Source organism: Sceloporus occidentalis, unplaced genomic scaffold, assembly GCF_023333645.1.
Source record: "Sceloporus occidentalis isolate IW3139 unplaced genomic scaffold, rSceOcc1.0.p SCAF_4, whole genome shotgun sequence".
Classification (NCBI taxonomy): domain Eukaryota; kingdom Metazoa; phylum Chordata; class Lepidosauria; order Squamata; family Phrynosomatidae; genus Sceloporus; species Sceloporus occidentalis.
Window position 1 is genome coordinate 14,442,335 of NW_028316984.1, and position 22,482 is coordinate 14,464,816.

Below are 22,482 nucleotides of genomic sequence, written 5' to 3' on the forward strand. Positions count from 1 at the left end.
TCACAGGTTTCTCTTGATCCTCCAAGAAGAAGACAGCTTAGCATTGTTCCAAAGAGTAGGAGGCATGATGTCTCTTCTACCTATTTACTGAATTAGAAGCGGATATATATTTTGCTTTCCCAAATCTTAATAAAGATTTGCTTTCTTACTTAAAGAAGAAATCAGGTACATTGGGATTATATTCCAGGCAAACAGCAAATTATTTACCAGTCTGATATTTAAAAGGAGTTTAATCCACTTACATACATGCTATGAATTCACATTTCAAATTTTCCTGTCACAAGGCTCAGTCTTCCACATCTCTAAAAGATAAAATGATCTCTGGTAAGAGTTGATGGAATAGATCTCTCCTTGATACTCTGGGGAACCACTATTAGCCAGAATAAACAACAGTGGCAGTTAGGGATGTGACAATCATTCATCATGGTTCTCTAAATATACAAATTGATTATTTATTGGCCTCTTTAATTGTTTTATGTATGAGCTGAGAAATTTTCCCCATGATCACCTAGGTGTGAGAATGTTCAGATGGTTCATTTGCAAATGAAGTAAATCAATGGGGAATTCCTTTTGAAATTCATTGTTCTAAAAGTTTTATTGTTTTATTGCATCAGTGCAGTAAAACAGAAGGGGTGCAGAAGTGCACATATTTTCATATTGGAAAAGTCTAGCAAGTGACATAGAAAGCTGTTTCATTTCAAGTTAACATCTCAAGTTCTTCCCATTTAACCTGTGAAGAAATTTACAAAAAACACACATACAAAACAAAAAAAATTCTTATCAAAAATGAAACTTTTAAATTCATTCCTAGGAAAAAACAGGTGACATCTTCAGCACCTTCAATCTGTATGGATTGCTTTGAATTTTGTTTTTTACTATCCCTAAAAATACAATGAGAAAATACAAAGAATTCACTGATTTCTTCTTTGTTTCCAAAATCTAAAATATCTTCGTTATTCATTTTGTAAATAGCTTGTCTTGAGTCAACTATAAATTGTTGTGGTTTTCAACAGAACTCCATCTTTCATATCTTCTTCTGCATATCAAAGAGAAGACTATTCATTATTGTTAATATGAAGCCTACTAGAAATGATTTTACCAGAGATTAGTCTTCTTTTTCAGTATGCAAAGGGATCTTGCAGCACCTTTGAGACTCAGGAACTCTACACACTGCCCTGATAGAGTGGCATCCTGCTGCCCCTTTCAGTGCCAGATTGGGGCCACAGCAACTGCATGCTGTGGCCTCATCCAGTGTTTTGCCAGCTCTAAAAGAAATGGCAAAATCACACTCCTTTTAGAGCTGACAAAAAGCTGCCCTTCCTCTGGCGGTGGCATTTTTCAGTGCTCCTTTTGGCATGCAGTGTACAAATGCCACACCAAAGGAGTGTCGTGACACTGCCCATCAGGCTGTCGGTTGATCAGCATCAGGGTATGCGTCGTCTAAATGCCACGCTCCCATGTCTCCCCCGCACTGACTCTTCAAGCTGGTCTGTACAGCCCCTAACTGAAACATAAAAGCTGGTTGCATGGTCTTTTGTAGACTTGAGCATACTTCCTTCTAAATGCATTTGAGGAACCAGGCTCAAGTCTATGAAAATTCATGCTACCAATTTCTATTAATTAATCTCAAAGATACTGCAAGATCCCATGTTCCAGGCTAACACAGCCATGTCTTTGTTCTCTTTCAGCTTCCTTTATCTTTTAATTAACACAACATATAAACAAATCTGTGGTTAAAGCGGTTTTGGGAGCCAAAATTATCTCAGGACCGCTGACTTGTGAACAAACTTTCAATTTCACATCCTTGTTTTTCGTACATGTCGTTCATGGAAAGCTCATGTTATATATTGAGGGGCAGGTGTTATTTACTCATGTGATGCCCTATAACAATTTGGAAGATTTTCTCCATTCATTTGGCCTCCTGCTAGCAGTTTCTGGAAGCTGATCAAAGATTCCCTTTCACAGTTTGCTTCAGAACAGTGATGTTGCTGATTTCTGCCTTTTATACCCCAAGCGAGGGATCAACCTTATCATTGCTGCAGCTCCCTTGTCAGTACAGCAGATTCTCTGTGAACCTGGCTCACAGGTGCTAGACTTAGGGAGAAGGTTAACTGGTTATCTACAGAGACTGACCTAAACACTTTTGAAAATAGTACTCACGTATAATACTGTGCTCAGTCATGCTCTGCTGCAAAGGTCAGAAGAGTGAGATACTGTGGAGTTAAATGCCACAGTAAATTAAAAAAAATAAAGCAACTTAATAAAGAAGATTAAGAAGCCCAAAGTTCTGCTGGTATGTAGGAGCCCTTTCAGTGAATTTAAGCTCCCAGCAATCCAGTTGATTTAATCATCACTGTAAGCTGGCAGAGGAAAGTGGCTCATGTAAGGGAAGAGGCAAAATAAGGGCACTGGCTCCACAAATATGAATTCTGACACCTTGAGTGAAATTTTCCTTCAGTGCCCATATTTCTGGCATCACAATAATGTAAAACTTCCACCAAGCATTTAAAAATAGAGTATAAGCATCTAAAGAAAAGGGATAGGCAAAGTGACCAAGGGAATGTTAACACAGCAAATGCAGTATAAGCAATGTTCAATGTTTCACTTTCTGTAATGTCAGAAATTAGGGAAATGAAGAAAAATTTCATTGGGGCCCCAAATTATTGTTTGGAGAGATAATGCTGCTACTATGCCCCCCTCCCCAGGAGTTATGTCCCTGCCCTGGCATCCTTCTATTCCCTTGCTCCATGATGGCTAGTAGAGCTGAGGCCAAATGACTCCTTAATGCTGGAGCTCTGTTTGCAGGCAGTGAACATTGTCCACATGAGGAATGGTTTTTTTTTTTAAATCACTGGCCACAAGAGGAATGACTATTTTTAAATAGTGAAGACTGTTCACCTTGAACAGCAACAACAGATCTGCCACCATCCTCCACTACATATGATGCTGGAAGCAAAAATAGTCTGCACACCACCATTTTATTTCCTTCCGATTGCATGGACTAACTCAGCACAAGTCTGAAGTACTGAGAGCTAGAGTTGTCTGTTGCTACAAAAAGATAGTAGTCCCCACTGGTTAAAAGTGCTGGCTCAGGTCAGACTCTTCATGATGAATTTGTGTTTCAATTTAAAATAGCTAAACTTCCACTTCAAAATGAACACTATGAATTCCATGATGTAATGTGTTCTGACATTTTAAATATGCATATTCAGCAAGCATGTGTGGCAGTTATGGACCCACTAAACTTCAGTGAGGATCTGAGCTTTCAAAACCAAAATTCACTCTGGAGTTCTTGCACAATGAACATTTTTTCTAGGGAAATTTTTTGAAGTCATATTATTGGTATTACATAATGGCCCCAGAAAAGAAGGAGAGACAGAGAGAAATCTGGATCAATCTGCTATTAATAACTTTATTAACTTTGAACTCTGTTTGCAAAATGGCTCAGGTGTTGGATAGACAAGGGCAATGGAGCATAATGTGAATTGTAACACACCGAGTTCTCCTTCTCCTTCTCCTTCTCCTTCTCTAAGCTGAGTATCAAGGAGGTACACAAACAGGCCACAGCAGTTTTGGTGTAAAACATACTGAAAATGATGAAAAGTTTTCAAAATAATTTTAGTATCATGAAGAGTACTGGGGAACTCTTAATTCACATGCCTGATTCTGGAAGATCAGCATGGCTCATGAATATACTGGTCTTTAGAGGCTTACAGCCACCATATCTATGGTCTATCTTGGGTTTTAGCCCATGAAAAAGTGTGTGGTGTGTGGTGTGTGGTGTGTGCTGCTGCCTTTTCCAGTGTGCGGCACTGCTCCTTCTCGCATGGCTTCCAGCGTATGCCGTGTAAGGCGTGTCTGCATATGACACAGGTGCACTGTATTTTGCCTAATCTAAGCTCTTAGAATCAGGATAGTAAAGGAATAAGTGTGTTCAAATAGTGTAAAGTTTTTGTTATTGTGGAATGCATGTGTGATACTAAAAAGGTAGGCATTGGCTAGTTCGAAGCATGAAGCCAACCTAATAGAGCACAAAATGATAAGCTTGAAGGAGAAATATAAACAGTAGACTGATTTATAACACACCCAACTGTAAAGGGTTACTGGTTGGTGCAATCAGATGGCTGATGTAATATGATGGAAGGAAGCCAAGAACTGATTATTACATCACAAGACTCCTAAGATCTTGAGTCTGATTGGAAGAGCATACTGCTTATATAAGCAGAAGCTTCTAAAGGCCACTAAGTTGTTTGGAGGCAGTGAAGGATATAAAACTGCCCCCAAAGAGACAGGCAGCAGACTGACCTAATTATCAGTCTTCACTTTGTACAGTCCACTGTACAAAGACAACTGTTTTCTAACAGCTTTGCTGTTTCTAGCTGATAAAGATCCAGACCAAGCTGGTAAGAAATAGGCTATGATAAGAATATATTCCTCATTAAGCTTATAATGGATGCTGCTATGTGTATAGCAATCCCTGTGTGGTTATTTACAGATGTCAAGTTGAATTTCCTCTTATGTGTCAAGTATAGAGATGTCTGCTAAGAAAAAGCAGGAAACATAAAATTCTGTCCTTATGAAAGTGAGCCTTACCTGCAATGTAATGTAATCAATGTAAAATGCCTAAATACTGTCAGTTTATGTGTCTCCCCAGGTAATTGTATTTTCAAATATCTATGACTGTATATTATGAATAGTCTAAAAGAACAGCAGAGAGCCTGCTCACTATCCCATATAAATAATCTGAAATTCTAAGACTTAGGAGTACTTAAGTGGACTGTCGATGCTCTATCTGGACTTTTCTGTGGTTCATGAATTGGAAGTCCAGCCGTCCCTTCCCTTACACGGGGACAAAGAGATCTCCAAACAGAATTAGATTAGTTGGCAAGCAGCAAAGGATCTTCGGTCTAAAGAGACAGGCATGGGGGATTGTGCCTGTTTTACTTCCTCAATCCACTCATGAAACTTTATTTATTTATTAAAATATTTCTCTCACACAGAGAAATAGGACACAGAAGAATCCGCTTCCCTACATACTTCAGTCCTCAGACAAGCATTGATAGATATATAGGCATAACAAGTAAAACCATGTGCAAAGCAATATGAAGTAAATCAGTGAGTCCCAAGGGCTTTGATAAACCTCCATGTTTTTACTTGGTGCCCAAATGAAATCAGTGTTTGTGCCAGTTGGGCCTCTAAGAGGAGAGCATTTCACAATTGTGGTTTCATAGTTTAAAAGGCCCTTTCCCACATCCTCACACAGTGTCCTGACCTCACTGATAAGAAACAGAAGAATCCCCTTCCCTATAGACTTCAATCCTCAGGCAGGCATTCATAGGTATATAGACATACTTTATACATTGTCTAGACTATACCAGCCTTTTAGGTTCAGTGAGACTAAATGTAAGAATTTTTTTTTAAAAAAATGTACACATGTTTTTATACTCCAAAAGCAATTTTGTATACAGATGTAGAAATCCGATACCCACTTCTCCAGCAGCATTCCCATCTGAATGTAGAACTTATTTCTGAAGAACATGTAGAGGACTGTGCTGTAGGTGTGGGAGGAGAAGGAGCTTGTGGACAAAACATAGCAAAGAGAAAAAGGGCAATGTGTTGATAAAACATCACTGGCAATCTCATTTGGCAGTGTGTGAAACCTGAGCAATTAACTCCATCTTTGGTTTCATTTTACAGTACAAGCTCCAACTAATGAGTTACTGTGGAAAATATATGGTAAGTGCTGAAATTTTGATTGGTTCCATTTGGATAGTTTGTGGGCTCACTGTGTCAAGAGGTTTGCATAAAGTCAGACTGATGAATGTGTTTCCCATCAAGCTGCACCTGAACTGTGGAATTTGGCAAGATAAGCAGCTTGCTGTGGTGCAAAAGGTCCAAACGGCAGCTGGTTTGGCACATGAGTTTTACAAAGTGTAACAATGTCATCAGAAAGCACATAGTAAAAGCACTGAAAGCACATCTCTGCTCCCATAATGATGGTAATTTTATTATGTTTTTAACTGTGGCTCCTGTGTTTGTTTGTGGTTTATTACACCCCATTCTGGAAAACTGTTTTGAAGGCTGGGAAATACATATTTTAAACAAACAAGTTGTGAGTATGCATTATAGTTAATACCAATGTAAAAATAGTACATTTTATAGACAATATGACAAAACAAAAACCCAAGGCCAATGTTCTTTGGATTCAAGCAGGCCATAATTTATTGAAATAGGATTCAGTAGAAGTAGAATTGCAATACACACACACACATATTAGTAAACTTTCAGGGGTAGCTGTGTTGGCCATTTAACAAATACTAACCAATATCCATCAGTGATGTCTTTATTAGTCAACAAAAATGCACAATATACTTGTTGCAATCTTTTGAAGCTCCAATGGGCTTCTTCATCAGGCAAGATGTTACAAACTAAGAACTTTATTGCGCATGCCCTGGAATGGGCCTGTAGCGTTCTGAAAGGGAACGTGATGGGGATGAGAGGCAGCAAAGAACGCTGTTTACCGAACCGTTCTCGCTTATTTGGATTCTTATTTGGAGGGTAATAATTTTGCCTTCCCTATAGCTACACTCCCGAGAAGCAATAACTTCAGCAAGAAGACCAAATCTGACATATAGGCTGAAAGTCATATAGGGTGATACTACACTGAAAAATATTCATTGTATCAAAAATGGATGCTATTTAGGAATAAACACCAATGATTACAGCACCAAATGAAAACCTTGCCTGTAATGACTGGAATACTTGGCAAGTAGTGTTTATTTAATGTTTGCAAGTTCATTTTGTGCTAGGGCAAGCTGCACATGCTGTATACTATGCTTGTAGTAACAGGTCCCAAGAGTAACACTATGGTTTGTCTTTGAGTGTATTAGACAGCCTTGAGAAAGAAGAAAATGCATGCATCTTTGACAAAATATGGATTATTGTGACATTCCATTCTATGTAAGGGAAAATCCATCACTTGAATTATGTATTTTTCTGGCAAGTCACATAGTAAAAGTCAGGGGGAAAAGTTTCAATCATATTTTAATGCAATAAAAATTTGTCCTGTTCTGTTGTTTTTTTTAAAATTGTTATCTCTACCCTTTGCCTTGGGTCTATAAGTTACAGATCTAAACAAACAAAGAAAAAGAAAATCAGTCACAATCAGAAGGTAGGCATCCATTGATTCCAATATGTGTGTTCTAGTAGCTAAAAATTTGAAACAGGGTCTTAAATACCCATGCATGTGGCTAGATAGCTGAAAATCTGTCATTCCACTTATCATTTTAAGTTTTCCACTGGCATTCCTGTTCTACTCTGTATATTTCTGTACTGAGCTGCGACTTTCTTCTATTTTGTCCTACTTGAAAAAGGCCTGCTTGGGTGAAGGAGAAGAAGAGTGCCAAGATGATGGTATCCAGTTGGAGCTGGAGGAGGTTGGCATTCCAGCTGGCATTCCTGTTAGGGCACTGGCAAAGGCACAGCCTGGTCTATCCCAGGCAGCAACTGACAGAGGTACTTCAAATGCTGGCAGTTAATAGTCAGGCAACACCTTGCTCCACTTTAAATACAAAACACTGAGCTAACGAGGCCAACTAGGCTGATTTGCTGTCTATAAATTAGTTCAGCTCAGGCCATTCTGCTGCTGCAGACAACAGTTCCGAAACATCTGTGCAACCCTGTCTGTCATCTTTCACTTTTTAAATCTCTGCTCTTCAGTATGTACAGTTTGACTAATCTTTCTGACAACTCCCTTCTCCCCTTCGGATTATGCTCAGGATTTCTTTTTCCCTTTGAACCTTGGACTACCTGGACCACACTTCAGTGTGGTGGAGTCTCCTTCCTTAGAGGTCTTCAAACAGAGGCTGGATGGCCCTCTCTCGGGGATGCTTTGATTGAGAGTTCCTGCATGGCGGGGGGTTGGACTGGATGGCCTTAGCGGCTCTTCCAACTCCACGATTCTATGATTCTATGATTTTATGACTTCTGTTTGTAATCCTGTGTAAGAATTGAGACTGGCTTGGAGGACCCCTGCATGATCTTATTGACTTCAGGTATGCTCACCTGGGTCCTTGAAAATCTTAAACAGGATAGTCTGCTTGGAAATATGTGCATATATCTGGCAAATGTTTAAAAATACATGCATTTTAAATGTATATTTCTTGTACACATTTTTTGCATTGCTCAAACTGAGTCTGAGTGCATTTTGCAAAAGTACACATTTTTGAAATGTATACACGATTTTATATGCATTCCCTCCTCTCTGAAACATATTCCATATTCCCTAAAGGTATGGGTTTATGTGTTAAAATGTGTTCTTTTCACAGTTTGAGGAGATGCAAAACAGATTTTCATATTGATGTGTGTATCCTGATACATTTCTTTCCAATTCCTACTTTTCTCTAAGGAATATAATTCTAAAGACAATTGTCTTGCTTTGTAGGGGTTGGATTTTGTAACTTGTTAGCAGCTTTAACACTTCTCTGTGAAAACGTGATCCATTCCTCCTCTTTCTAATTTAGATGTAGGTTGTAAAGCTCTGACCTAATGGAGCTTTAGAAACCTAGCCTTCATCCTTAATAGCAATTCTCTAAAGTCAACACTCTTATTTTTGTTGTCAAGGAATCTTTTCCAAGTTACTTAGATTACTGACTGAGCATAACCATAGGCGTATTCCCTGTAGTACATCCCACCATATCAGAGAAGACAGATAAAAGGTCAACAAATTCCACTCCTGAAGGACCAATGGGAAATGCAAATTCTAGTGTGAGCAGACTTACAGAGGCTTTGGAGTAAGCCAAGGCCACCTGCTCCATTTCTTTTCTACTCAGCTATGTTGTGAGATTTTAGTCTGTCACACTTAGCCCTAGGACGACTGCCACCAGTCCCCTAGATGACTGTCATCATGCTTCATTTAGCAGAGGCCATCTGTATACCCAAGCTACCTCTGAGGCTAAAAGATGGGAAGAGAGCATCAGGAAGAAATGTGAGTGCTAATCAAAGTCAAAAGATGTCTGTCAGAGAAAGTGGTCTGTTAGCTTCTTATTTGAGCTGCCAAAACAAAACTGAGTCTGTTGGTTTTTTTCTGGGGGGGGGGGGGGAATGAGAACATATTTTCTCCAGTCTGAAGCCTATCTTTCATGCATATTTTCTTTTTTAAAGAAGGACCAATTGCCCAGGTCCTCAAAGCACATGAGTATTAACAATAAACACAGTGTGCATGAAAAGAGAACAGAGGGAGGTCTCAAACGAATATTCAGCCCCTGATCTCTCATAACCTTAAAAAACATAGAAAGAAAAGAAAAAGAAAAAGAAAGGCCCTTGCTCCAATCTATGGAATCCTAAGATTTGTAGTTCCATGATATGTTTAGTATTTTCTGGCAGTGAGCTTTAGTGCCACATAAAATTACAAATCCCAGGATTCCATAGCATGCACTCATGCCAATTAAGGTGCTATAGCTGTGCAGAAAACAAAATCCATGTCATGACAAAGCTGCAATGATCTCTCTTACTGAAAGTTTAGTATATTGAGAAGAAAGCTGCCATGGGCTGCAGTCCTCTTCCATGGCTTCCCCTTAACATTTTCTTCAATCAGCTAACACTAGTAGTGCCAGATATGTTACTTGGTAACACTTGTTATGATATTTGTATATTTGCTATTTTCATTTGCTCAGGATGTGTGTAAACTGCATTTTACCTGAAATTGTGCGAGAGGTAACACTCACTTCTTGATAAAGTAAATGATAGGTTTGTAAACCAATGCTCATATATAACACCAGGCCTTATTAGCTCTTTTTACATATTAAATCTGCAGCACTATATAAATAAAGCATAATAATAATAATAATAATAATAATAATAATAATAAACCTCAGCAGAATATTATTGCATTGTGTGAGCAGGGAAAGGGGGCTGTCCCCTATGTCCCAATATGTGGCGGCTAGACTTGAAGGCACATATATAAATTCACTCCCTGAATTTGGAATTTGTCAGGTTGAGCATGCAAGGTTTGATGTGGATTTGTACTTGCTGTTACTCACCTTGAATGTGAATAGAGAGAACTGTGTGATCATGAATACAACTGTTCTTTCACATCTTGGGCGATCAACATGTCAAGCTCAAAATGTAGGCAAGGGTTGGGGAAGTATGTCCCTCTGGTTGCATGTGGCCACCAAGGCCCTTTTGCAACTCCCATAGAGCCTCATAGCTTTATAATAATAATTAATAATTTGTTTTATTTATATACCGCTATTCCAAAGATCATAGCGGTGAACAGCAAGTAAGCTAATTAGCAAGTAAGCTAATTTGCCCCCAACAGTCTGGGTACTCATTTTAGCGACCTCGGAAGGATGCAAGCCTGAGTCGAGCTTGGGCCCTTTTTTGCTGGTCTTGAACTCGCAACCTTGTGGTTTTGAGTGAATGGCTGCAGTACAGGCATTTAACCACTGCGCCACCAGGGCTCCTTATGGGGGCGGAGCACAATAAAACAAAGTGCAAGTGCCATTTCACTGCATTTTCAGGCATTTTAGCACACCCTTATGCTTTGGATAGAGGGTTTACCTTTTGCATGGGATAAACAATAGGCAAAGTTCCTGAGGTCATTGTTTCAGTTTCCCAGCTGCGTTCCTAATTGTGTGTTATTGCTGGAAACAGAGGAAAATCTCTTATAGTAGAGATTGGTGGCTTGCCCTCAAGTTATGAATGAAGGTTATAGTATTTGACTGAGGTCTCCTTAAACATCTGACAGAAGATAATTATGTTTCAAGCTGTACAGACCGGCAGTAAGCACCGGCTTGGGGGCAGCATGGGGGTGTGGTGTTTGGATGATACGCAACCCGACGCCACCCTCAAGCCGGCACTATGCTGCCTGCCTCACAACATGGCAGGTGGCATTATGGTGCTCATTTGACATGGCGTTCACATGTCCGCACCAAAAAGAGTGCAGAAAAGTGCTGTTGCAGTGGCAACAGTGCCCTTTTTCCAGGCCAAAAAGAAGTGGCATTTTGCAGATTAATTTTGGCTCAGAAAAATGCTGGATCAGGGCTGTGGCATGCATTGCTGCAGCCTCAATCCAGCACTCAAAGGGACAGCAGTAATCCACTCCTTCAAGGTGGTCTGTTTTGTCCCTTTGTTGCTGGTCCAAGTGTGTAGCAAAGAAAGCTGCATCTATTGGCCTCTCCATGCCTCTCCTTTCTAACCTTGGCTCAGATATTGCCCCTAAATCTGTTAGCTTAAGGCTACTGGAGAGAGTTTTCTGTGAATTGCATTCACATTTTTATGTTTCATGTTCCCCCAGTATGATGCATCTACTTTATGCTGGACCTTTCCATGCAGCCAATTATTTGGTGAACCTGTCTCTTGGCAAGTACCACCATTTTTTCTCTAAGGCTAGGTGCAATGTATATTCCATAGAACTACTTCATGGTAGATTTGCCGATGTTCCTTATGCTCACGCCCATAGCTTGGAAGCAGAGTCTATGAAACATATTTTACTGCACTGTAATCTTTATAACCCGATTCGACAAGCCAAAATCTATCCATTATTATGTAAGATAAATGTAAGAACAGACCTTTTTAAATGTAAAAATTCTTGCTGTCAGATAAATGCCAGAAAGTCACTCTTGTGTTTGCCAAATTTCTCTATGAGTCGGCTAGGATCAGAACCCACTATGTTAGAGTTAGTTAGAGTTATATTTATCAGCTTCCTTTTCTCTTGTTTCATTATGGGAAATTTTGATGACTTCTATATCTTGAGTGAATTCCTAAATTTTGGGTCTATGGACAATTATAAATTATGACTGACTGACTGAAGTGCTTTTATATTTTTGAATTGTATTCTACTTTTTAACCTATTGATCATTTTTAATACTGTAATAGTTTAATTCTATTTTAATGGTCACTTTTGTATGCTTTTAATTGTACTGTGCTTTTAAATTGTAAGCCACTTTTGAGACCCAATTGTGGGGGGAAAATATTTCTGTGTGAGCATTTCATGTCATTCTTCATGAAATCCTTTAAGATAAAGTGACATGCCAAAATAGCTAAAGCAAAAATAGTTTTATCCTAAACATGACAGAATAATAAAACATTCTGCTTCTTGACATACATCCTAAATTGCACTTCCCCAAGTGTTAGAGCTTCTAAAATGGTAAGTATCAAAAGTTTGATTTTTTTGTTGTTGTCTCAGAATTGATTGAGTATTTTGTTAGGTGGGTTTTTTAATTAACAGAAATGAATACAGTATCTCTTATCACTGTCACTTTGGGAAAACAAATGTGTCACATACTTCAAGTTTTCACAGTGATTTCACATAAACTAAGCAAAATAGCTACCCTGCCTTTCTAAGATGTGTTGCATGTCATCTTACTATTTCATATCAATGTGCTTCCCTTAGTTAAATACTGTGTCCAGTGTGTTCCTCTTCAGTATTTATAAACTCACATTGGAAAGTTGATGTTCTGCTTTTCTGAAGAGCAGCTCAAAGATGAAAAATTTTATTGTTTTCCAAAGATTCTGGAATTTTTGTGCAATTCAGTTATATAATCTCATAGTATTTTGATTATATGTATTGTTAATTTACTGCCTTGGTTTTTCTATTTATATTAAATAATTTGTTTTACAATTGCATTGCATTGGTTCTAAATCTGTATTACTCCTTCCTTCCCTCTATGTCTGGGAGTATATTAGATTGTATAGATTGTACACCTTTGCTAGGACTTTAAATGTTTTGTTTTTCCTTTTCAAACATTCTGTGAAGTGGCATGTATGTTGATTGTGTTATAGAAATTGATCATAATGATAATGATGATATTATGAAAGGGGAAGGGATTATAACATACACAATATGTCATATCTGTTAGACTCAACAGCAGGGGAAAGGGAATATAACATACGCAGTATGTAATATTTGTAAGACTAAGAGCAGCAGAGTCTAATCCGTTTTGAAGGGATTAAGGATATAATGCTGATTTGAAAGTTCTGTAGAGTTAATTTCTGCTTCAAATGTAGTGATTCCAAGGGATAGAGGCCTACACCATCCATTCTTAATCCTAATGTCTTCATTGTTCTTCACAGCAACCCTTCCAGCCTGGTAGCTATTTCAGCAGCCGTTCTCTCTGTATGCTTCATTCCTCTTCAGGTGATCCCAGTTAATCCAGAACCATGTATTGGATGTATTGACATCACAAGGCAATGTAGCCAGTTGGATTCAGCTATACACAGGCATCCCTAGTGGGAAATAAACCCTTTTGAACAGGAGCTACGGCTCTTGCATAGACAGAATGAACTTCTCGCTGCATTGCCTACAGCACTCTCATATTTCTCCACCTAAACTTCTGTCATATTTCTTTCCTTTGGCAGTGAAAGTAATGCTGACATACCAATAAATGGCTTTTGTTGTTGCTGAAGCTTTACCATTGCAATGTAGCTTTTCCCCCCCTTCTAACAAGGTTTTGATTCAAAGGCTTAGTGTGAGCAAAATGCTTATATTCTTTCCTCAAAGGGGAAAAGGTTCTGATAGGTAGCTGCCATGCTGCAGAATTAATGAAGTTTAACATCTCTTTAACTGCCATTTCTCAATGTTATGGAATTCTAGGATTTGTAGTTTGTTGTGGCACCAGAGCTCTCGGTCAGGGAAGGCTAAATATCTCACAAAATGATAAATCCTGGAATTCCTAGTATTGAGTCAGGGCCGTTAAAGTGGTGTCAGATTCATTTATTCTGCAGTGTAGATGCAGCCAGAGGTGCAGGTTTAATTTAAAAGCATGAGAATGTGGCAATTACTTAGATAATTTCAGCGGCACATTGCTCTTATAATCGTGACTAGAAGCATAACAATTAAGACCTTCATAAAACATTTTTGTGCAGAGTTTATGGTACCAGACACACTATACCATTCTTCCTTCTACTTGTTTTCCATTTTCCTCACTGAACCATGACAACAGAGCATGCTTAGGCCTTACTAGGCTGTCCTCTGTAGTTGTTGCCCCTTTAGTTCCCTCTTCATCTCCCCCCTTCTGTCAGTTTAAGACATTCTCCAAGTACATTGATATTTACCACTGTATGTTTTGTCTGCAGAAAGACAGCCAATCATAGGCTGCATTTACACTGCAGAATGGATGCAGTTTGAAACCATTTTAAGTGCCATGACTCAATGCGATGGAATTTTGGGATCTGCAGTTTTGCGATATAGTTGGTCGTTTTTGTCAGAGAGTTCTGGTGCCACAACAAACTACAGATCCCAGGATTTCATAGCACTAAGTCATGGTAGTTAAAGTGGTGTCAAACGGCATGAATTCTGCAGTCTGGCAGAAGCCTTAGGTAACTGAGATTGCTACAGACCTGTCCAAGTAAGGCGTTTTCTGCACTGGCCAGGATACCCCAGGGGCAGTCAAAAATATCCTGGCCCCAGAGCTCCCCCATTCTGCCTCTGTTACCTTGGTCTCTGTTTCTGTACTGCAATGGCTGTTTATACAGGTATCCCACTGAACTACCTGGCATGACCTCTGGTACTGCAGGTCACTTGCCTCTGAGATCAGAACAAGTGTCTGCTGACAGTCACTTTATACAGTATGTTAAGTATATGCTATGTTTCAGCAGTGTCTTGTAATCTGGAGGAAAAAACATTGCTCATCAGAATTGCTACGACCTCTAGATATACTAAATCAATCAATCAATCAATCAATCAATCACATTAATTACTTTCTTAAATTAATTACTAAATTAATTAAATTAATTTAGCAATTTAATATCAACTTAATTAATTTAAAATTATCTAAATTAATTTAAAATGAACTAAAATTAATTAATTTACAATTAACTAAATTAATTGATTTATAATTAATTAAATTAATTAATTTATGCTCTAGTCTCAGGGATGAGAAATAGACATGTTTCATTTTCCTTTAATTATTAAACAAAACATGTTTATTGTTATCTACACGAAGGGGCCTGTGGCCTCACAAAGGATGGAGGCATACTAGATTGCAAAGGAAATATCTTTTTGTGTTGCAAATGGATGTTAAATTTCCTGGACACTGAGAATCTCCCAGTAGCCACATAAACAGAAGGAGGAGGTACTAGCCTGCAAGAGAGACCCCTCTATACCATCTGAACTAAGAACATAAACAGCAAAATTCAGGCCTATGACTGACATCTTCATTTCCCCCCTTCTGTATGGTTTTTAACACCGTGCCTGATGAAGAAGCCAGTGAAGCTTCAAAAACTTGCAACATGTATATTGTGCATTTTGATTGGCCCAACCAATGTATCACTGTTTGGTGGATTTTTGTTGTTACTGGATTCAAACATAACCAAGATTGTGTCGGTGGGTGTGGGGTGTGAGGAGAAAATCCATATTCTGCAATGAAATTCTGTACCATTTGAATTTTTTTATAGCGTTGTCCTGGGGCTGAAAATCTCCTGGACACAAAGAAGGAAATCCTGCATTGATCATGCATAGGGTAAATAATCCCTAATAGAATTACATTATTATTCCATTATACAACCTCTAAACTGGACAGAAATGCAATACAAGTGAGTGTTGGAAGCCAGTGTGCATGACTGTCATCATGTAGCTCAATGTACAATATGAAATTGTGCACTACTTTCTGAATGTCAATACGCTACCAAAGGCACAATGGTTCTGCATGAAGAACACTGCACAGTAATGCAACTACTGAATCAAATCTTGGTCCTAAATTGGTCCCTGTCATCAGTAATGGACTACAGGAGGGAAAACATATTCTAGATAAGGCAGAGGGGCTCCTAGTCAGTTGAAAGGCAAATCAAGGAATAATGAATCAACCTGTGCTGAATGGGGGTTACACTCCCCCCAGCCCAAAGTTGAGGGCCCCCAGCTCCTGGATTCAGCCCTGAGCCTGGAAACTCAGGTCTTGGTGGTGGGCAGGAGTAAATATGTATAGTTAAGGCTCGTGTGCCAGGTTTGTTCAGAGGGGATTTTCTGTTATCGCCCTCTGAGATTGAGAGAGTTTGCCTTGCCCATGATAACTCCAGAGCACAAGCCCATGGATTCAAATTATAAGGAAGGAGATGTCCACTAAACATTAGGAAGAATTTCCTGAGTTTAAAAGCTGTTTGGCAGTAGAATAGAGTACCTTGGAGTGTTGGGGAGTGGTGTGTGTGCATGTGTGTGTGTGTGTGTGTGTGCATGCGCAAATGTGTATGTTGCCTTCATTGGATGTTTAAACAGAGGTTGAATAACATTTTTGTCAGAATGGAGTGCTTTAGCTCTGGGTCTTTTGCATCAACAAGGAGGTCAATTTTCTGGTCTCTTCCAGCTCTATGATTCCGTGATTTTTTTGTAAAAAGTGTGAGTCCAAAGACCACAAGAGCTTTAGCAATCATCAAGAGTGAATGAATAATTACCAAGTAAGTATGACTTGCAGAGATACATATTGTAAAAGTGAGGTGCAAGTGGAGCCAGAGGCTTATAGAGTCAAAGCAATAGGATGATTTGATTAAGAAGGATGATTATATCATCTGCTGTCACTGCAACTTATGTCACTATTCCCCCGATCTTAGTTTGAGTAGCGGAGGCAAAATAGATTCTTCAACAACATATTGTTGCTTTGAGCTCTCCCGGTTGTGATGTAAAGTTTTTGGGATGGCTTGATCTTGAAGGGCAATTACAATCCTGACCTTTACAGATGTCACATTCCTGGAAGAGCTCCAAATTGTTTTAAACTAGTTTGTTGACAGGGATAAAAAAAGCTGCCTCTCTTTATGGTTATAGCTATGGTGACAGCTTTTCGTGAGGAGTGCCTGCACTACAAAAGGCACCAATATACTAAAATGCAAAGGAGTTCCTAGGCTAATTGTCTGAAAAGGCTTTAGAGTCCTGTTGTGGGTTTGTAAGGACTGAACGGTCTGAAGTGGATGGATTCCAGCTCCCAAGAAGATAAGGAGTAACTTCTGAAGATGAAGATCAAGAATTGAAGTCTTAGGGCTGCTTCGGGTCACTTTGAAGGTATGCTGTTTAAATGACACGTGCGTCCCAAGAGGCTGGAAGCCATGTCAAAGCCAGGTGTCCAGGAAATTTTGCACAGCTTTCATGCAGCTTTTGGCCTCTTAAGATGCGTGTGTCATTTAAACAGCATACCTTCAAAGTGACCCGAAGCAGCTTTATTTTGGCCTGTCTGTTCAGGCCCTTACTCTTCCTGGCTCTGCTTTTCACTGTTAACATTGCTCTCTTAGATACCATGCTCCATCCCTGATCTGAAACCCATGGGCAGCCATAATTCCTTGACTGAGCATGTGTCCTTAGCCACTCCAGATCACCCGCTTCCTCTTCCCTGTCTGCAAGGTAGCATCTTGTATTTCCTAGATCCTTTCTCTGAGTCTCCAGAGACAATACCAGGTATATTAACAGGGCAGACTGGGACGTTCAGGCTCCTGAGCTGACAGCCAGGAAATTACTGCTCTACCAACCCATCCCATCCCTGGCAGGGAAGTAGGCAGCATGAAGAACAAGGAACACATTGGTTGCAGCTCTAGCATGCTGAGAAAGACCAGGCCTTTGCTGATGCTTGCACTGCACTGGTGGCACAGTGGTTCAATGCCTGTACTGCAGCCATTCACTCAAAACCACAAGGTTGTGAGTTCAAGACCAGCAAAAGGGCCCAAGCTCGACTCAGGCTTGCATCCTTCCGAGGTCGCTAAAATGAGTACCCAGACTGTTGGGGGCATATTAGCTTACTTGCTAATTAGCTTACTTGCTGTTCACCGCTATGATCTTTGGAATAGCGGTATATAAATAAAACAAATTATTATTATTATTATGAGCTGCATCATGCATCTTGCCTGCCATGAATTTAGTGCAGAAGGAGAGGTGTATGGAGCTGTAGCTGGACTGAATGTGTGTTAGCATACTGAAATAATGTGATGAGATATTTTGTTGATCACCCCCCTTTGTCCTGAAATAACAGAAGGGAGTTACACCTATCTCTAGGCTATTCAAGGCCATTTCCTTGGAAAAGAAATAAGGATGGGGTGGGTGAAGTCGGAGGCTTTCACGGCTGGCATCCATAGTTTTTGTGGTTTTTTTCAGGCTATGAGGCTGTATTCTAGAAGAGTTTATTCCTGATGTTTTGGCAGCAGCTGTGGTTGGCATCTTCAGAGAAAGGATGGGGTGGTATGGGAAAATGAGAGGAACAAGATGTTTGAGAAAATAGACTGCCAAGGATTTGAAATTGGGAGTGGTTTAATTAGGCTTTACTAACACTTTCTGTTTGGTTCTCTGGACTAGACCTGTAATTACTGAATAATGGTCTTCTGAGTTTTACCACTGAAGCCTGGAATTTCTGAATGAACGGATTGACTGGTATTTTTGCACTTTCTCTTCATAGAAGGGAAGGTGCAGAGATAGAAAGGTGTGTGTGTGCACGCGCGCGCATGTGCAAAGAAACAGTATGTGTTAGGGAGAGCTTTAGCACTCGAGTAGTTGTAAAGACTGTTATTTTTTAAAGAGTAGGTACTACTGGGATCGTGGCAGCATTGCAGAGGACTTGTGCTTCTGGTTTGCTGATCCTAAGCTTTGATGCTGGACATTGACAACTTCCATATATATGCATATATCTCACACATTCATCTTTTCAAATCATGAAACAGAAATATCTAACTTTTAAAGGGCTGTAGTTCCAGCTATGCAGGATTTCTAAATAATATCTCAAGACACATATATGCATTTCAAATATGTTATATGTGGAACAAAAACCTTTCCAAAGCTGGATGACTAAACAAGTGGGTTTATTTGACTTAAAAAGAAATGGCTAAAGGAAGAGCTGATTGGTAGAACAAAGCAAGACTAGACTAATAAGAAATGTGAGCAGAAAATAGTTTTATAACCTTTTATATAATATGAAAATTTTCATTCACCGAAGACAATTATCATGTAGGAGACTTAAAATAGCTTTATGTATCAAGTGTACAGCCTCCAATTGACTGAAGCAAAGCAGTTGCCAAAGATAGAAAATCAGCAACACAAATGAGTTCCAAAATGGATGGGACATTGTGACAGGAGTCAGGAATGCCATTGACTCTTAGATAGGCTTCTCATTCATCTTACTGTTTAGGCTGTCTCCTAATCTCTTTGGAGACTGGGAATCAATGGTCAGGAATGAAATATTGTGTGTTTGTAATCTCAGAACTCAGTGGCTATTATAAATTACCAAATTATCTGCATCAGGCAACTGACAGATTGGATTAAAAGTGGGTGGATTTAATGGGCTATTAATATTTATGAGTGAAATCCCCATGTGTTTACCTGGGGGAAATCCCCATTGAACTCAACAGGATTTACTTTTGAATACTGAGGCTTAGGAATATACTGTAGATGTACTTAGCAACAGAGAGAAGGAAATCATTCTATTTCCCAGTCGCATCATTTTTGCAGGTGTTCCTTTTTCTGCATTATAATATACATATTTCTATTTAAAAGTTCACAAAAACACCTTTTCATAAATATTTTAAGTGGATTTTCTTTCAAAATAAACTATTGTTGCTTGAAATCCTCTGTTTTCTTTACTCAGTTTGAAAGGCATTTTGTTGTTTTTTTGACACAGAAACTGTATTAGAAATTTCAGATTGTGAGAGCCAGTGGATAAAGTTATGGTCTATGCAGTAGTGCAGGAAGTGCAGTGCAAGATACCCATTGGATCAGAAAAATTGAAAGATCAAATTCTTCAGCCATTACTACTTAGCTCCCCTCTTCATATGAACTGTGCATTTTTGTTGCTGCAATCTGGCCACAGTGACAGAACCTTGGATATGCTGGAGCAAGTGGAAACTGGCAAAGATTTCTTGTGATTGCTTGGATCATCCCAAGAAGGAGTAGTGCAATCTGACACCTTTCCCCTTCTTCTTTTTTATCACTTTCATGGCTCAGATGTGCTTGCCATTCTTAGGAAAGGTGCCAATTTGGCTGCCTAGTTCTTAGATGGGCAGGTGTTCAGAAAAGACAAATAAAAACTGAATGATAGATTCCTATTTTGTGTATTCCCTCCCCCCCTCACCATTCCCTTCTCCTTTTGTGTCGTGTCTTTTTAGATTGTAAGCCTGAGGGCAGGGAACCGTCTATTATCCCCTCTGTTGTAAGCCACCCAGATTCCCAGTGATTTGGTGGCATATAAATAAATCCTATTATTATTATTATTATTATTATTATTATTATTATTATTATTATTAAATAGCAGGGGTGTAGAAGTGAAATAGTATAGAAATCCAGAACCCAGATACACATGCACACATACAGCCATGGGCATTTGAAGGCTGGATGATGTTGGTAGACAGTTATGACTTCAGGGTAATTGGATTACTTTATGAAGTCCGGGGTGGAGCTTTTTCATCCAGAGCTTTGGCTCAGAGCAATGGTTTGGTCCCCTTCCCCCTTCCCCACACAAGAAGAGTACAGGCATTTTGTTGTTGTTGTTAACTGCCCTTGAGTCAGTTCCAACTCATGGTGACCCTGTGGATGAGACAGCTCCAAGAAACCCTATCCTCCACTACTCTGCCTAAGTCTTGTAGATTTAGGCCGGCGAATCTAGCCATTCCTAATTGAATCTAGCCATCTGGCGTCTGGTCTTCCTCTCTTTCTACTATCCTCAGTATTATTGTCTTTTCTAATGAGTCATGCTTTCTTGTGATGTGGATAGCCTCAATTTGATCATCTTGGCTTCCAGGGAGGGTTTGGGCTTGATTTGTTCTAGAACCCACTTGTTTGTCTTTTTGGTTGTCCATGGTATCCTCAGCACTCTTCTCCAGAACTATATTTCATAACTGATACAGGTCTATGTAAACCCATTTGGCTGAATTTGAAACTTAAGTGGACCAAATTAAATCAATCTGGACTGATTTGGACCATGTCAAGATCAGATCAGGTTGGCATAATTTAGTTCTGGAGCATAACTGCACAGTCTCATGTGATTGGGGCTGATTCAGAGATTCAGACATCAAAAACCAAGTAAAGAAAAGCCAGTGTGCCTCTGATATGACTCTGTTGGGGAGAAAGAGAAGGTGATGCTATATGGAAGGGTAAGTGTGAGCTGAACTTTCTTTACTGTCAGCCCTCTTATGCAGTCTGGGCAAGATTCTCACCGGTACAATCAAATCACAATGCTTATGGGGAGGAAATATCTACCCCAAAGTTACATAGCCAATAAATTCATGCAGCTCTTTGTTCATCTATTAGACTGAACTGTTAACAGAAGACAAAAGTGATGGTTGTCCAAGCTGAGTCATTGAATCTGTCTCCTCATGTCTTGCTAATCAAAGAACCCTAGACTAATCCACTCTTTCTCTTGTTAATTTTAGTAGGCATCTTTATTCTGTGTGAGTCCCTCTATGTTTTAGGGAGTGAAATGTGTTTTCCATGTCATCTCTAATAGTTGTTAGATGATGGGTTTATTTTCTCAGTGTGATTCATTTTAAACATTTGTTGCACTTTCTCTTTTTTGGAACTGTTATCTATCTGTGCTATCCAGTTGTGCATTCATCTTAAATCTGCCAGCAAGTACTGTTATTTACAAAGTACACACAATTTATTGTACTGCATATGTAATTCATATTGCAGAGCAAAACATCTGCTATTATTTATTGTTCATTCACACTGATTGAGAGGAATCACTAAATTTAATTCCATTCTGTCTCCTCATTGGTTAAAAGCATTCATCATTTGCAGTTTTAACTATTGTTACTATTATTATTATTATTATTATTATTGCTAGTACTATACTTGGTCATTAATTGAACCTAATAATTCATGGGAAATCTCCCCAGTATCAATACAAATACACTAGGGAGAAAGGAAGGCTGACTGGTGTGCCAACATTTCCAATCAGATTTGTAAGGAACAAAATACAGCAAAATCAAAATCCATAAAAGAGCAATATATTCAACGGTCAATCGAAATGTACTAAATACAGTGGGCCCTTGGTATCCACTGAGGTTTGGTTCCAGGACCTCCTGTGCATATCACAATCTGTGGATGCTCAAGCCCCGTCATATATAATGATATAGTAAAATGGTGCGCCTTACATAAAATGGCAAAATCAAGCTTGCTCTTTGGGATATCTATCTATCTATCTATCTATCTATCTATCTATCTATCTATTCAAGCCATGAATGGTTGAATCCATGGATACTCAGGACCAGCTGTACATCATGCAAGCTTTTGAAGTTTCATTGGCTTCTTCATCAGACAAAAGATATTTAAAATCATACAGGAGAAGAAAGGGGGTGATGGTGGAGTCACAGGCCTATCTTTGGTATCAGATATTGTTTCTGTTGTAGTTCAGCTGTTCAGGAGGATCTCAATGCAGGAAAAGGCCACTCCTCCTATTGGGCATGTGGGGATCAGTGGAAAAGAGCAATAAAAGAGAGACAATAAAATTTCAACTCCATTAGCAATAGAAAAGTAACTTCCTGTGAGATTCAGGCTGTCTCTGTCTTGTCAGAAGCAAACTGCTC